The following is a 16,952-nucleotide window of genomic DNA, read 5'->3' as shown; positions in this document are numbered from 1 at the left end:
AAAGGAGGACTCATTAATGGATGAAACCAGTTGGGAGAAAATTCCAAATTTCCAAGTTGCACATACCTTACAAAAGATGCAATTCTACAAAGGATGCTATTTTCCATTTGAGTTGCAAAGCGCCTCTTTCAAAGGCTCTATAAGGCCTTATTCAACAATATATGGGAAAAATATACCTAATTACTTTCTGGAAAGTCCCACACATGCATGACTCAGATAAATGACCTTCACAACATAAGGACTTGGCTTGAACATGAAAGGAACTCTCTCTGTTAACTGACTTTCAAAACTAAAGATAATTTTTTTCCACCAATATGATGATTCAATTTTCTCCTGGAAGTGATTGCAGGGTACATTGCCTTCTGAGTCCTGATCTTTACTAGCTCTGTTAAGGCCATAACCTTCACTTCAAGAGACCCAGGAATCCTAAGGTAGATTTTATTTCTGCTTCTCTCTGGACTTAGGCAATACTGTACTCAAATCATTATGGGGTCAGTGAGTCATTGTGGCAATAACATGTCCAGGTGGCTGTTTGGCCCAGGATGCACTTTTCAGGATTGAAAGAATCCTGGAATAAGTAGCTTCTGTTGCAGAAAATGACAGGCGTTAGACTTCTCAGGATACAGGAAAAGTTTATTTGGCAGCCAGGTTCAGAAACGTTAGCCCATGGCTAACATTGCAAATTCTGAACAACGTTCATTATCGAAGCACGCATTCTTATACATTCTCAAAGGCAGCGTAACACGGAAACACTTAACTCATTTCTTATTGGTTACCTTGAGGAAAAAGCCTTATAAGGAGATGGGGGTCTTACTTCTCCTTTTGTTACAGGCATGAACTACGTGCCATTAACGAACTTTAATTGAACCTTGTGGTTTTGGACTTTTGACATAGGGACATTTGCTGGAACATGTTGTGGTTGAAGGCTGATGACATTTCCCCATCCCTTTAAGCAAGCTTCTAACTGTCCCTTTTATGCCACATCTTCATTCTTATATTTTAATCCATATTTTATTCTACTTTACTTCCACAACACACCAAAATTTGCATTAGTGTCTCAGGTATCCAAACAGTAGAATTGGCTAGATTAAGTATTCTGGCTGGCGGGGTTCAGGAGACGGGCCTTCTCTGCCACTGAGCCTGCCCTTTGGAACATCTTGTTGTAGATGAGGTACCCTCTGTGTGTGTGTGTCGGTGTCTGTGCCTGTGTGTCGTATATATCATATGTATATGTGTGTGCAAGTATGGGTATGGGTATATACCATATTTTTCACACTAGACCCACCAGACCATAAGATGCACCTAGGTTTAGAGGAGGAAAAAATAGTTTTTATGCTCCATGTGTCCCGTTTTCGGCCCCCAGAAGCACTGTCAGCCATAAATGGGCCCGTTTTTGGCCTCCCAACCCCTCCGCACATCCTGTTTTCTGCGTCCTCAGCCCTCAGAATCACTCTGCAGGCCAAAACCGTGCCTGTTTTTTGCTGGCAGAGTGCTTCTTGGGGCCAGCCGCCAGGGAGGCCCAAAACGGGATGCACAGACATTTCCACACACTTTTTTTTGGGGGGGGGAGTGAGTCTTATAGTGCAAAAAGAATGGTATGTATGTTCTTTTGAAAAAGGGCATCCGAATTTCATTTTTAATGTGTACAAGTGTCACAGAAAAAAGTGAGAAAGGTTATGGTATCTACACTTCTTTAAAAAGTATTGTATTGTAAATAGCAAAAGGCTAATCATTTACTGTTATCAGGTGCAAATATACTCTGTATACGTTTTATGGGCTGTTGTCTGTGAAAGCCTATCTAATAAATTAGCTTTTAGCTTTGTAACAAGACCCACTTTTTCTGCAAAACAAACATTCAGCTGCCAAACTGTTGAAAGTACAATACAGTTGTACTTATTGTACAGCCAAGTACAATACACTTTCTTTTTAACATTATTTTAAAAAGTAATAAAATAATGAATTTAAGAAAATATTCACATGTTCAATGAAGGATAGGTGGATGGAAGGCAATTCCCAAAGTTTAGCATAATGCATTTTTTTTAATTAAAAAAAGAAGGAAACTGTTAGATCGGGTGGATGAAGGAACACTCAGGCTTCAGAGTAACAAACAGCTCTTTATTAGCACAAGTCAATTATGTACAATCCAGCAAAGGTTCAGTTTACCATATATATTTAGTTTAACAATAAAAATCCTAGAAGAGCAATCTCAATCATATCTGAAATCTTGAGAAGCAGAGTTTATTCGCTTTATCTGATTGCTTTGGTTCACCAATTTTCTTTTACTATGAATGTCAAACATACATTTATTTAAGATCACTCAGTGTGTCAAAATATTGGAACCAATCTTAGTACAATATGGAAACAGTAGAAGAAACAACAAATAAATTGTTTATACTTATATGCGTTTGTGGTGATGGAGATACACTTGAACATATACTGACGCATTGACACAGATACAACATTGAATAATTTTATATTCAAGAACATAGATTTTCACAAAAATTATAATTCAGATAAAAATTACCAGTAGTGATCAAAAAAATTCTCCAGTCCTATAGAGCCGCGATGGCGAACCTATGGTATGCATGCCACAGGTGGCACACAGAGCCCTTTCTGTAGGCATGTAAGTTGTTGCCCCAGCTCAGCTCCAACATGCATGCACACGTACCCCCTCCAGCCAGCTGATTTTTGGATCTCTGCTGTGCATGCGCAGGGGATGGGGCCTATGCAGGAGACATGTGCGCATACATCGGGGTGGGGGAGCACAGGGGGTCGCGTGTGCAGGAGGGCAGGGCATGTGGGGGGTGTCACGAGCATGCACGTACACTTTTGGCACACAATGATAAAAAGGTTAGCCATCACTACTATAGAGTCTTTGTTTATATCCACCTTTCTTTTCCCATCAACATAATAGATAATTTGTAAAGATATAGATACATTAGGGTTATTAAGTCCATTCACACAGTGGAACAGCCAATTTAAGCTTGAGAGTAGCCTCAGGTTAGACAGAAGCCAGGTTCACATAGTAAGCTAAGCTGCGGGTGGTGTTTAAAGGTCCGTCAGGTCTCTTTGGTAGGTTAACTGAACTACACACTGTTTCATATTATCCCCAACCTTCAACAGCAATGGCCCCATAATCCAGCTCTGTGTCTGGTTCAGACTGTGGTTTTTGTATCACCTCACTGCTAGTCTTTGTTTAACCAAGATGGGAAACTATTAAACCATGGCAAAATGTCTTCTATGGGCCCACCAGCTATAGCTAATTAAGTAAGCCCTAGTTAAGTGAAACACAATATTTGTGTGTTTGTGCCAATTCAATTCAAAGAGGAAATGGCCATATATTATTGTCAGAAGAATAATTTGAGGTTGCAATCTAAGCCAGAGTTGTGCAAGAATAAATACAAAATGAAATCCAGATAGTTGTGAGGAAAGGAGAATTCTTTTATTCCCAAAAGCTTATGGAGGTAGATACATACCGGTAGAAAATGGGGTACAGAAAAGTTGTTTTATAGGGGAGCTTTTCCTGTGTGTGGAAGTGTGTACGTGCTGATTCTAGGATGACACTTGAAGGGCATGGGCGTGTGTATATGTTGTTCATCTACTGAAGCTGAATATGCTTGTGTTTCAGATGCATGTGATTCTCTAACATGGTTTGATGCTTTGATCACAGATATCTGGACACGTCCGATTCGACCAATCACCATGATGGAAGACAATGAATCGGTTGTTTATATTTCTAAGTCACATTTTACAGGTTCTAGGTCCATACACATTGACATTCGTTATCAAAACACAAAACAATTAGTTAAACAAGGTTTTGTTAAATTGCAATATGTTTCCACACGTGATCAAAATGCTGACATGCTCAACAAACTGATTCCAGCAGCTCAACACGAGTATCTGCGTAAGAAGATGTGCCTTATTTGAAGATTTACCTGATGTCAGCTCGTGTAGCAAAAGAAGGATTGTCACTGCGTTTATTTGGTTTGCTAGCTGTGCTGAGATTTATTGCGCATGTGTAGTTCTTATCTGGCTGATGATTTATTACGCATGCTCTTCACACATTCCAGACACTCCTTAATTTCACACTTCTATCTCTTCTTCTCCTTGACTGACTGCCAAGTTAGCTTGGCACACAACTTTATCAAAATGTAATCTCTAACTTTAGTAAGTTTTGTTTTTATTCTTTTATTCATTTGATTACAATAAATATGTTTTTATTAGAACATACCTCGGGTTTATTTTATTTTTGCTTATTCAGAAAAGTATACTGGCAAGGGAAGCTATGGTCCTCACCTCGTAAATTTCAACGGGAATTAATTATTTCCCTGACACCGGTGAAGTGGTTGATTAGATCAAGTGATTTGGGTTGAGTCTATTTGTTTGAACTGTGATCATTATAATTACATTTACCTTGTGTTAATTGAGTTTTGGGTGTTTGCTTGTGTATTTATATAACTTGAAATAAGTGTTTAATTCTTATGTTTGGGTTTAAAGGATTTCAGAGGCTGTTGTAACTCTGTGGAGTCCTGGGTTAGTTAACATATGACTCCCTATATATTTCTACAACCTATACAAATTTATAAATTCTTCCCACAGTATATGTTTAACAGGAGAACAAATATTCAGAGTACATTAGAGGGGCAGGTGGAGGATTTTTTTTCATTTTGTGCGATTGGGAACAGACAAAGCATCAGGAGTAATCTTGACATCTTGTCAGCTTACTCCATAAATTAAAAAAAAAAATCACTTGGTAGCAGCATGCACTGTGCTTTGAAGAACATTGCTTTATGATCCTTACAAAGTTATTTACCAATTGAGTAAGTTTTATAATATATTTTATTCATTATGTGCTTATTTATACAATGACTACACAGGGGAAATGAAAAATTAAATTTATTTTTTCCATAAGCAACCACAAGGGCTTTTTTTTCCTCGAGGACATCATTGGCTTCAACTGATTGCACAGGATGTGATTTGTCTGAAATTGAAGACTGATTTGGAATGTGCTGCCTAGTAATTTTTTAAAAAAATTGCACTCTGCAAACCTCCCAAAAATGGCCCGTTTCCCCCGCCCCAAAAGGTACAAATAGCCTTTAGGGTGCTTGCAGAGTGCTCCTGAGGGGGGAGGCAAAAATGAGCAAAAAACAGCCTATTTTTTGCCAAACAGGTCCGTGTTTCGTTTAAAATGGGGAGTGGATAGCCTTTTGGAAGCTTATAGAGTGTTCCTGAGGGCTGGGGGGGGGGGTAAAATTGAGCAAAGAACGGGGTGTTTTGGTGAGGGGGGTGTGGTTTCAGAAGGCAAAAAAGCCTCTTTTTTGAAGGAACAAAGTGCGTCTTATAGTCCAATAAATACAGTACTTCAAGATTACTTTCAAATCTCACCACCTTTCCCAAGTCTCAGTCTTGCTGTTCATGTGAAACATGTTTTTCACATGAAAGAAACAAGAATTTTGAATAATGTGGATGTGCTGCATGCCTGGCCCAGCTTCCAAAATGAAGAAAGGATAATGTATCGAGGAGCTTCCATTGTTAACAAGGACAATGTTGGTGAAGTGAAAAATTAAATTTATTTTTTCCATAAGCAACCACAAGGGCTTTTTTTTCTGTAGGATTAACAGGATATCAAATATTTAGAATATTTCAGGAAATATTTTCACCTGTCAGTTAGATCCTTGTCCCACTTGGATGGTGAAAGCTTCCAAGACAGTGACTGGCAGGTTAATTCAAGCAGTGATTAACACATCACTACAGGAGGGAAAATTTCTGGGGCCTTTTGGAGAGGCCCTGGCTCATCCCCCTCCTTAAATAGCCATCACTTGAACCCACCTGCGTGGACAATTTCCATCCTGTTTCCTATCTTCCCTTTTTAGGTAAGGTGGTGAAAAATGTGGTTGCCTGGCAGCTTCAGAGGGTCCCGAATAAAATAGATTATCTGGACTCCTTTCAATCAGGATTCAGGCTTGGTTATTGGACCAAAATGACATTGGTCATGCTTGTTAATGATCTCTGGTGAAAGTGGGATTGGGGTAATGCAACCATCCTTGCTCTCTTTCACTCTTTGGCAGTGGCCTTCAGTACCATTGACCATGGCATCCTTTTTGGCCGGCTATGAGGGCTGTGGCTGGGTGGCATTGTTTTGTGCTGCTTCAGTTCCATTTTCCCAGGCTACTCCCAAGAAGAACAACAAGGGACAATTTTTTATCAACAGTTTATGCAATGTTATTCGTTCCTTCAAGGTCACTTTCATATCTCACCACCTAGCCTCCGTCTCAGTCTTGCTATTCACGTGAAACACATTTTTCACATGAAAGAAACAAGAATTGTGAATAATGTGGATGTGCCGAATGGCTGGCCCAGCCTTCAAAATGAAGGAAGGGTAATCTGTCTAGGAGCTTCGTTTGTTAATGAAGGACAATGTTGGTGAAGTGAATAATTACATTTATTTTTTCTGTAAGCAACCACAAGGTCTTTTTCCCCCCGTGTGGGATTCCTGCTACCAATGGATGGCAAGAGGTGCGCCTCTCGAAATGATTGTCAACTTCTGTATTCATGGCTACCATCAGGAATTAGTGCTGTTTGTTGTGACTTTGACAGATGCAACCGTTAGTGTTACTTTCAACTAGAGACCTTCTCGATAACATCATTGCCTTCAATGATTGCACAGGATGCGATTTGTCTGAAATTGAAGACTGATTTGGAATGTGCTGCCTAGTAATATTCTCAATCCGTCCTATATGAATGGGAAAATAAATAAAAAATGTCATCTTTCATTGTGAACTGTGAATAAAGATTTGTTTTTATCTATCTTGTGTCTGCACCAAATCAGTGTTTTTGGAGTTTCCTCAGGTACTGATCATGTTGCACAAAAGCTAACACAAGTGTACATAATATGCCTGAACATCACAGCACTACGCCAGTTATCAAAACTCAAGATGAAAAGGAAAAGAAGAGCCTTAACACTATTTCACAGCAATATGCATGCTCATATCTCCATCATTTTCCTTATTCTTTACCAACTTCAATAGATGGTTAGCAGATTTTGGGGGAGGCCCTGGTCTTCAGATGCTGCCTTTAAATGCCAAGTTGGTCTACAATAAATTGTCTCAAACCTACCATTTTGGTGGGGAGATGGAGCAAACCTGAATCTCTGGCTGTGCCGAGAATGAGATGTTTCCCTAACAGAACTATGGCCTTCTAGGGATCAATGAAGGATAATTCCAACCAGACACAACATAGAGATGCTATTAAGGCCTACCTCATGGTTTTAAGAGTGGTTAATAGTTTTATTTCTCCTTGCTTATTGTATCCTCAGACTGTCACTCTGTGGCCCTGTTCCAGATCATCTGGCCCCACCTGGGACAGGGCGGCTCAGGTGATCAACTTCAGCCAGACTGTGTAGAACAATTTGTTTAATCTCTGACAGATAAAGTCAACCAGAGTCATTCCCGTGTGTCGAGCAAGTTCATGCAAGATGCCTGAGGAGTAGTCTTGCCCAGTTATCTGGGAACGGTTTGACGCTGTTGAACCTGAGAAAGTGGACAAGGTCCTTGATGCTGTCAGCACCACCTCCTGTCAGTTAGATCCTTGTCCAACTTGGATGGTGAAAGCTTCCAAGACAGTGATTGGCAGGTTAATTCAAGCAGTGATGAACACATCACTACAGGAGGGGAAATTTCTGGGGCCTTTTGGAGAGGCCCTGGCTCACCCCCCTCCTTAAATAGCCATCACTTGAACCCACCTGCTTGGACAATTTTCATCCTGTTTCCTACCTTCCCTTTTTAGGTAAGGTGGTGAAAAATGTGGCTGCCTGGCAGCTTCAGAGGGTCCTGAATAAAACAGATTATCTGGACTCCTTTCAATCAGGATTCAGGCTTGGTTATTGGACCAAAATGACATTGGTCATGCTTGTTAATGATCTCTGATGAAAGTGGGATTGGGGTAATACAATCATCCTTCCTCTCTTTCACTCTTTGGCAGTGGCGTTCAGTACCATTGACCATGGCATCCTTTTTGGCCGGCTATGAGGGCTGTGGCTGGGTGGCATTGTTTTGTGCTGCTTCAGTTCCATTTTCCCAGGCTACTCCCAAGAAGAACAACAAGGGACAATTTTTTATCAACAGTTTATGCAATGTTATTCGTTCCTTCAAGGTCACTTTCATATCTCACCACCTTGCCTCCGTCTCAGTCTTGCTATTCACGTGAAACACATTTTTCACATGAAAGAAACAAGAATTGTGAATAATGTGGATGTGCCGAATGGCTGGCCCAGCCTTCAAAATGAAGGAAGGGTAATCTGTCTAGGAGCTTCGTTTGTTAATGAAGGACAATGTTGGTGAAGTGAATAATTACATTTATTTTTTCTGTAAGCAACCACAAGGTCTTTTTCCCCCCGTGTGGGATTCCTGCTACCAATGGATGGCAAGAGGTGCGCCTCTCGAAATGATTGTCAACTTCTGTATTCATGGCTACCATCAGGAATTAGTGCTGTTTGTTGTGGCTTTGACAGATGCAACCGTTAGTGTTACTTTCAACTAGAGACCTTCTCGATAACATCATTGCCTTCAATGATTGCACAGGATGCGATTTGTCTGAAATTGAAGACTGATTTGGAATGTGCTGCCTAGTAATATTCTCAATCCGTCCTATATGAATGGGAAAATAAATAAAAAATGTCATCTTTCATTGTGAACTGTGAATAAAGATTTGTTTTTATCTATCTTGTGTCTACACCAAATCAGTGTTTTTGGAGTTTCCTCAGGTACTGATCATGTTGCACAAAAGCTAACACAAGTGTACATAATATGCCTGAACATCACAGCACTACGCCAGTTATCAAAACTCAAGATGAAAAGGAAAAGAAGAGCCTTAACACTATTTCACAGCAATATGCATGCTCATATCTCCATCATTTTCCTTATTCTTTACCAACTTCAATAGATGGTTAGCAGATTTTGGGGGAGGCCCTGGTCTTCAGATGCTGCCTTTAAATGCCAAGTTGGTCTACAATAAATTGTCTCAAACCTACCATTTTGGTGGGGAAATGGAGCAAACCTGAATCTCTGGCTGTGCCGAGAATGAGATGTTCCCCTAACAGAACTATGGCCTTCTAGGGATCAATGAAGGATAATTCCAACCAGACACAACATAGAGATGCTATTAAGGCCTACCTCATGGTTTTAAGAGTGGTTAATAGTTTTATTTCTCGAACGTCGTGGGCAGGCTTTTTCTGAGGTTGTCGAATCAAAATTGGTCCTATGACTGCAGAATGCTGCAAAATACCATAAATGCAGGCCAGTTGTTGAGTGTTTCAAATGTGATTGGAACACTCAACAAGGTGACCACAGTGTGTGTGTGTGTGAGAGTGAGACAGACAGACAGACAGAGAGAAGAACAGAGAGAGGGAGTGAGAGAGGGAATCAGAGAGAGACTGACAGAGTCTGACAGAATCAGAGAGGTACTTTTAACTACCTGGCAGCGGCGTTTTGCCTTGGGGGGCTCCTCAGAACATCCCAAGACTTCGGAGGGAAGCTTACAACCCGGAGCAGGAGCAAAGCCCCTTTCCCAACTGGCCCTTCCTCCCTCGGAACGCTTCGGAGGGAAGCTTCTGCAAAAGCCCGGGCGAGTGACAACAAGTTCCCGCCGTTACGAAGTCTCTGAGGCTGTAATTTTCTGAGCTGTGTGCGCGCGCCTGTTTTCCACGGCGTAGAGCAGCGGCAAGATTCTGCACGGTGAGAGATGATTCCGGGGGCCATCTGGGAAGATGAGGAACGCGAGGGGGGACCCTGCCCCCCCGCACTGATGGCCTCCGGAATCATCGCTCGCCGCTGCTCCACGCCGTGGAAAACAGGCGCGCGCGCACAGCTCAGAAAATTACAGCCTCGAAGACTTCGTAACGGCGGGAACTTGTTGTCACTCGCCCGGGCTTTTGCAGAAGCTTCCCTCCGAAGCCCGAGAGGAGGGAGGGGAGTGAGAGCCCGGCACACAGAAGAGCCGCATTAAAGGGTGTAAAGAGCCGCATGTGGCTTGCGAGCCGCGGCTTGCCGACCACTGTGCTAAGTTATATGTACAGGATAATATACAGAACAAGTCAGTAGATGATTTTTTGGAAGGAAAAGGGTTACTAAAATACCCGTGCTTCAAAAGGCAAATTTGGAACATCTGATAACTGCTGATGAGATTACTTTAGCTATAAATCAACTTAAACTAGCCAAGGTTCCAGGGACTGATGGCTTGACTGCAATGTACTATAAAACTTTACAACTGGAAATGATTGAATATCTTACACAACTATTTTGTAATATACAGCAAGGAGGTAAAATACCCTCCTCATGGAAAGTGGCTTTTATATCATTGATACTCAAAGACAAAGATGGCCCTAAGAAACCAGAGGATTACAGACCGATATCTCTTCTGAATGCAGATTATAAAATATTTGCTAAGGTACTAGCCAACAGATTGATGCCGGTTATCCAAGAGGTTATTCATCATGATCAAGCAGGATTTATTGAAGGCAGACACATGAAGGAGAATGTAAGGCAACTCGTAGATTTAATTGACTATCTTGATAAGAATAAGCAGATCTCTGCAGTGCTGGTCTTCTTGGATGCAGAGAAGGCCTTCGATCGAGTGAATTGGAATTTTCTAACCAAGACTTTGGAAAAGATGGATATAGGACCACGATTTCGGCAGGCGATTGGAGCAATTTATCAGCAACAAAATGCACAACTTATTATTAATGGAAATTTGTCAACAACTTTCGAGATACAAAAAGGTACAAGACAAGGTTGCCCATTATCTCCATTGTTATTTATTTTAACCTTGGAAGTCTTGTTGAATGCAGTTCAGGACTCAAAATTCTTAGATGGCATAGCTATCAGGCAAAAGGAATACAGAACTAGAGCATTTGCCGATGATCTGGTTGTTACCCTCTCACATCCTTTGAACTCAATAATCCAGATGAAAAATATTATTGCAGAATTTGGCATGGTGTCCGGGTTTAGACTAAATCAAAACAAAACGAAAATGATGGTTAAAAACATGACAGAGATTCAAAGAAAGAGACTTGCAAGTTTAGCAGGTTTTGAAATAGTCTCCAAGGTCAAATATTTAGGAATACTAATCGCAGAATCAAATACAAAACTTTTCCTTAATAATTATGAAGTGTTGTGGCAAAAGATGCAGAAAGATCTTCAAGTGTGGAAAAAGTTACAATTATCTTTGCTTGGAAGGATTTCAGCATTTAAAATGAACATTCTACCTAGATTAATTTTTTTATTCCAGATGATATCGGTGCTTAAATCAGATAAAACTTTGTCAAAATGGCAAGCAACATTAAATAAATTTGTTTGGAAGGAGAAAAAACCGAGAGTAAAGATGAAGATTATGCAAGATACTCGTGAAAGAGGTGGCCTTAGACTCCCAAACCTCCGATTGTATTATGAAGCTGCGGTATTAACGCATGTAGCAGATTGGTTTGGGAGAACAAAAACGGAACTGTTGAATATAGAAGGCCATGATCTTGTTCTGGGATGGCATGCATATCTTTTTTATGAAGATAGTGTGGATAAAGTGTTTAACAATCATGTTCTCCGAAGTGCCTTGATGAGAATATGGAAGAAGCACCGGCCCAATTGGGATTATAAAATACTGCTTTGGTTGGATCTTGCAGACACCATGTGGATTACGAATACTAAGTCACTCGGGAGGTGTTAATATAAAGACGTGCTTATTGCTGATGGGGACGAATGGAAGTTAAAAACTTTGGAACAACTGTTGGAAGAAGGAATTACTTTAAATTGGTTACATTATATACAGTTACAGAAGAGATGGGAAGAAAATCGTAGGGTCGGTTTTATGGATAAAGAAGTGGAACTGATTAAGCAGATAAAAGAGACTGGCCCAAAACAGGTTAAAAGAATATATAATGTACTGTTAGAAAGAAATTCAGAAAGTGAATTAGTTAAGGATTGTATGATTAAATGGGCTCAGAATTTTGGTGAAGTGGTTATGTTGGACACGTGGGAAAAAATATGGGTTCAGAATGTTAAATTTACACAGTCACAGAATTTAAGGGAGAACTTTTATAAAATGTTTTACAGATGGTATTTAGATCCAAAAAAATTATCATGTATGTACCCAAATGTTCAACCAAAATGTTGGAGATGCGGGTGCCTAGATGCTACTTTTTTTCATGTATGGTGGACTTGCAATAAGGTTAAAGCTTTTTGGATAAAAATATGGTGGGTTATGCAAAATGTATTTAAGAAAAGAATACAATTTACTCCGCAAATGTTTTTACTAGGTATAACTAAGGACTTTACTAAAGGGGAAGCAAAACTGGTTTTGTATATGGTTACAGCAGCTAGGTTGTTGATTGCGCAACATTGGAAAAAAGATTTTTTACCGACTATTGATCAATGGATTCAGAAAGTGGTGGGGTTCGCCGAAATGGCAAAAATTTCAGCTTTCCTAAAAGGTCAGAAGCAGGAGAATTATACACAGGAATGGGTAAAATGGATTGATTACATACAGAATAAATACCAGACTAGGAAGTACTATATAGCCTTTAGGTAAGAACGTTTAGACTGATAGATGATCAGAGTAAATAATACATGAGATGCTTGGAATTGTTAGAGTGGTGTATAGCGGAAGTCAAGGGGGTGGGTTTGAGTGGGAGGTGGGGGAGGGTTAGGGTGGAGGGTGGGGTAATATATATGCATAATTAACCTAGAAGATGGGATTAATGAAATATTGTTACTTTAAGAGAAATTTATATCATGATTTATATATATTTAATTAACTTAGAAGATGGGATTAATGGGCTATTGCTACTCTAAGAGAAACTTATATTATGATTGTTGGGAGGTGAGGGGGTACAATATCTGAATGAGTAATTTACCTTAAGACGGGGGGAGGGGAGAGGGTACAGTATTTGGTCCAATATTTGAATGAGAATTTTTTTTAAGTTGGGGGGAGGGGAGGGGGCATAGTATTTGTATGTGATTTACATTATATGGTGGGGGGGTAAAAAGGGGGAAAATTTGTTTGTATAAAACTTTTTCAATTAAAAAAATAGTTTTATTTCTCCTTGCTATTGTGTCCTCAGAGTGTCACACTGTGGCCCTGTTCCAGATCATCTGGCCCCACCTGGGACAGGGCGGCTCAGGTGATGAACTTCAGCCAGGCTGTGCAGAAGAATTTGTTTAACCTTTGACAGATAAAGTCAACCAGAGTCATTCCCGTGTGTGGAGCAAGTTCATGCAAGATGCCTGAGGAGTAGTCTTGCCCAGTTATCTGGGAACGGTTTGACGCTGTTGAACCTGAGAAAGTGGACAAGGTCCTTGATGCTGTCAGCACCACCTCCTGTCAGTTAGATCCTTGTCCAACTTGGATGGTGAAAGCTTCCAAGACAGTGATTGGCAGGTTAATTCAAGCAGTGATGAACACATCACTACAGGAGGGGAAATTTCTGGGGCCTTTTGGAGAGGCCCTGGCTCACCCCCCTCCTTAAATAGCCATCACTTGAACCCACCTGCTTGGACAATTTTCATCCTGTTTCCTACCTTCCCTTTTTAGGTAAGGTGGTGAAAAATGTGGCTGCCTGGCAGCTTCAGAGGGTCCTGAATAAAACAGATTATCTGGACTCCTTTCAATCAGGATTCAGGCTTGGTTATTGGACCAAAATGACATTGGTCATGCTTGTTAATGACCTCTGGTGAAAGTGGGATTGGGGTAATGCAACCATCCTTCCTCTCTTTCACTCTTTGGCAGTGGCCTTCAGTACCATTGACCAAGGTATCCTTTTTGGCAGGCTATGAGGGCTTTTTGCTGGATGGCATTGTTTTGTGCTGCTTCAGTTCCATTTTCCCAGACTACTCCCAATCCGTGTCAATAGGGAGTGAGAGATTCAGCCTTCAGCCAATATCTTGTGGCATGCAGCAGGGCTCAGTACTGTCTCCATTCCATCAGTTTTATTTAAAACAAAACAGATGACCACATCTTTCCATATCCCACCTCATACATTCTATCTATTTAGGTAGAAATTCTTAAAATTAACTTCTGGGTCTGTTGTTCCAAAATATCCTTCAACATGTTCAATGTTAAAATATTTTACTCCATTCTGAAAAAGCAAATCAAATTTAAGCATTCTTCTCTTTAATTGTAATCTTTTACTTTACAATACAATACAATAGTAGAGTTGGAAGGGACCTTGGAGGTCTTCTAGTCCAACCCCCTGCCTAGGGAGGAAACCCTATACCGTTTCAGACAAACAGCTATCCAACATCTTCTTAAAGACTTCCAGTGTTGGGGCATTCACAACTTTGTTCTACTTCTTCCAACTGTCCAAGTTTCAAAGTCCTATCATTTAAAAATCAGAAGAATTAAAAGCAAAAGAATTGTCCCACAGGAAGAATTCTTATAATTAATTCCAAACTCTTATTTCAAATCAATATGGACCTTTATTCCATTTATAAGTTTCCAAATCAAAATTGTAATCATCCTTTTATTGTTTTTTTTTAAAAAAAACATCTTGAACTTGTATTTTACAGTTCTTTCACTAGGGGTAGGGGACTCATCTGGTGTGTTTAGACTTGTTGATCCCAAAGTTCGAAACAGCTGAAAAGCAGTTAATAAACTATTTTTTAATATGAATTGAAAAGGAAGTATGCAAATGCAATGTTCTAACAGTTTGAGCAAGATGGCTATCCCCTCTTCTCCCATAGCAATAAACATGCCAGAGAGAACACTGTCTTATGGGTCTCTTGTAAGCAGCAACTGTCTGGAGTCCTTGTGGGCAATCTCAAGTCCTTTCTATTTTGGAGTGGAATTACAAAGAACCGTCTACTGTGTGGCTTTTCATTCTGCCCTAGTCAGCAATTCCAATTTTAGCAGAGCTTTCTTCAGTTTGCTATACCCCACTCACCCAGGTCTGAATTCTAAAATCTTACCAAATTTGAAATGGAGTTTTTGAAATTACCAAAATCTTTGATGCAAATAATTTTAAACGTTTTGACTCGCAAATACCATTAGCTAAAAATTAGAAACTGAGTTGCTGTTTTGCCTCCTCTCTTTCAGCTGTCGATACTCTGGAATGTTATTATTGTCCCAAAGGAGGATGGTGTTTTAGCACAACTACCTGCTCTGGTAATCGAGATCAATGTATGACCATAATCTTTAACGGAGTTAGTAAATATATTAATGTGAAAAAATTATATTTAGTTCCTTAATTATTTTGGGCTTTGAAAAATGCTATGGAGAATCATTAATGGATAGAATCAGTTGGGAGAAAATTCCAAGTCTCCAAATTGCACAAACTTTAGAAAAGATGCTGCTGTATAAAGGATGCTATTTTCCATTTGAGTTGCTAAGTGCCTCTTTCAAAGGCAGCCTTATTCAGTAATGGATGGGAGGAATACACAGAATCACCTTCTGGAAGGTCCCACAGATGGATGAGTCAAATAAATGAGCTTCAAACATGGAACATAATGACCCTTGGCTTGAATCTGAAATGAACTTGGTATGTTAACCGATTCCCAAATTAAAAAGAAAATGTTTTTCCCCCAACAATATGATGACTGAACCTTCTCCTGGAAGTGGTTCTACGAGTCCTGGAGTGGGTTTTATTTCTACTTCTCTCTGACCCTAGGCAATAGGTTTTTATCATTGTTATTAAGACAGCCATTGTCCAGGGATCATTTGGTCCAGGATGCACCTTTCAGGATCGAAAGAACCAGAGGTGGGTTGCTGCAGGTTTGGCCCGTGTTGGCCAAACCGGTAGTGGAATTCAGGCCTGGGTGGCAGAACCAGCAGCGACCCAGGCTTGCCTTGCACCTGAACTGGTTCGTTCGCTGCCGCTTGAGCACTGCCATTTTGGATTTTACTAACTGCGTGTGGGCAGTTCACTGTAAATTGTTCTGCGCATGTGCACAGAACAATTTACATTGAATAGCGTGCATGTGTTGCGAATCGTCAGTAACGCCGGCAGCAACCCATCCCTGGAAAGAACCATAGGATAACTAGCTTCCAGTGCCCATCAAAATTTGCATTAATGTCTCAGGTATCCAAAAAGCAGAACTGGCTAGATTTTTCTGCACCCTGGAACAAATGAAAGTGTTGCCCTAAGTATTGCTCAAGAAGAACAACAAAGGACAAATTCTTTATCAACAGTTTGTGTAATGTTACTCATTACCGTGTTTTTTGGAGTATAAGAAGCACCGGAGTATAAGACGCACCAAGATTTTGAAGAGGCAATTTTTTTAAAAAAAATGGACTCTGCAAACCTCCCCAAAACGAAATGAATAGCCTTTAGGGTGCTTGCAGAGTGCTCCTGAGGGGGGAGGCAAAAATGAGCAAAAAACAGCCTATTTTTTGCCAAACATGTCCGTGTTTCGTTTAAAACAGGGAGTGGATAGCCTTTTGGAAGCTTGTAGAGTGTTCCTGGGGGCTGGGGGGGAATTGAGCAAAGAACGGGGCATTTTGGTGAAGGGGGCGTGGTTTCAGAAGGCAAAAAAGCCTCTTTTTTGAGGGAACAAAGTGCGTCTTATAGTCCAATAAATACAGTACTTCAAGATTACTTTCAAATCTCACCACCTTGCCCAAGTCTCAGTCTTGCTGTTCATGTGAAACATGTTTTTCACATGAAAGAAACAAGAATTTTGAATAATGTGGATGTGCTGCATGCCTGGCCCAGCTTCCAAAATGAAGAAAGGATAATGTATCGAGGAGCTTCCATTGTTAACAAGGACAATGTTGGCAAAGTGAACAATTAAATTTATTTTTTCCATAAGCAACCACAAGGGCTTTTTTTTCTGTAGGATTAACAGGATATCAAATATTTAGAATACTTCAGGAAATATTTTCACCTGTCAGTTAGATCCTTGTCCCACTTGGATGGTGAAAGCTCCCAAGACAGTGACTGGCAGGTTAATTCAAGCAGTGATTAACACATC

At 40.3% G+C, this 16,952-nt stretch overlaps 1 long non-coding RNA gene across 3 annotated transcripts in view; it reads left to right on the top strand.

Annotated features, from left to right (window-relative positions):
- The window catches only part of LOC309383444, a 49,624-nt gene that overhangs the window by 17,260 nt on the left and 15,412 nt on the right, over window positions 1–16,952 (top strand). For 2 of the 3 annotated variants that reach the window (XR_014173841.1, XR_014173842.1), the window contains one exon: window positions 5,874–5,888. The exons of the other annotated variant lie outside the window; for it this stretch is intronic. This is a non-coding gene — a long non-coding RNA (uncharacterized lncRNA). Of the gene's footprint in view, window positions 1–5,873; window positions 5,889–16,952 lie in introns of those variants that run through there. 3 annotated transcript variants of the gene reach the window in all.

The sequence above is a fragment of the Natrix helvetica genome (genome assembly GCF_964273705.1).
Source record: "Natrix helvetica genome assembly, chromosome: 1".
NCBI lineage: Eukaryota > Metazoa > Chordata > Lepidosauria > Squamata > Natricidae > Natrix > Natrix helvetica.
This window is presented reverse-complemented; position numbering and strand designations above follow the sequence as displayed.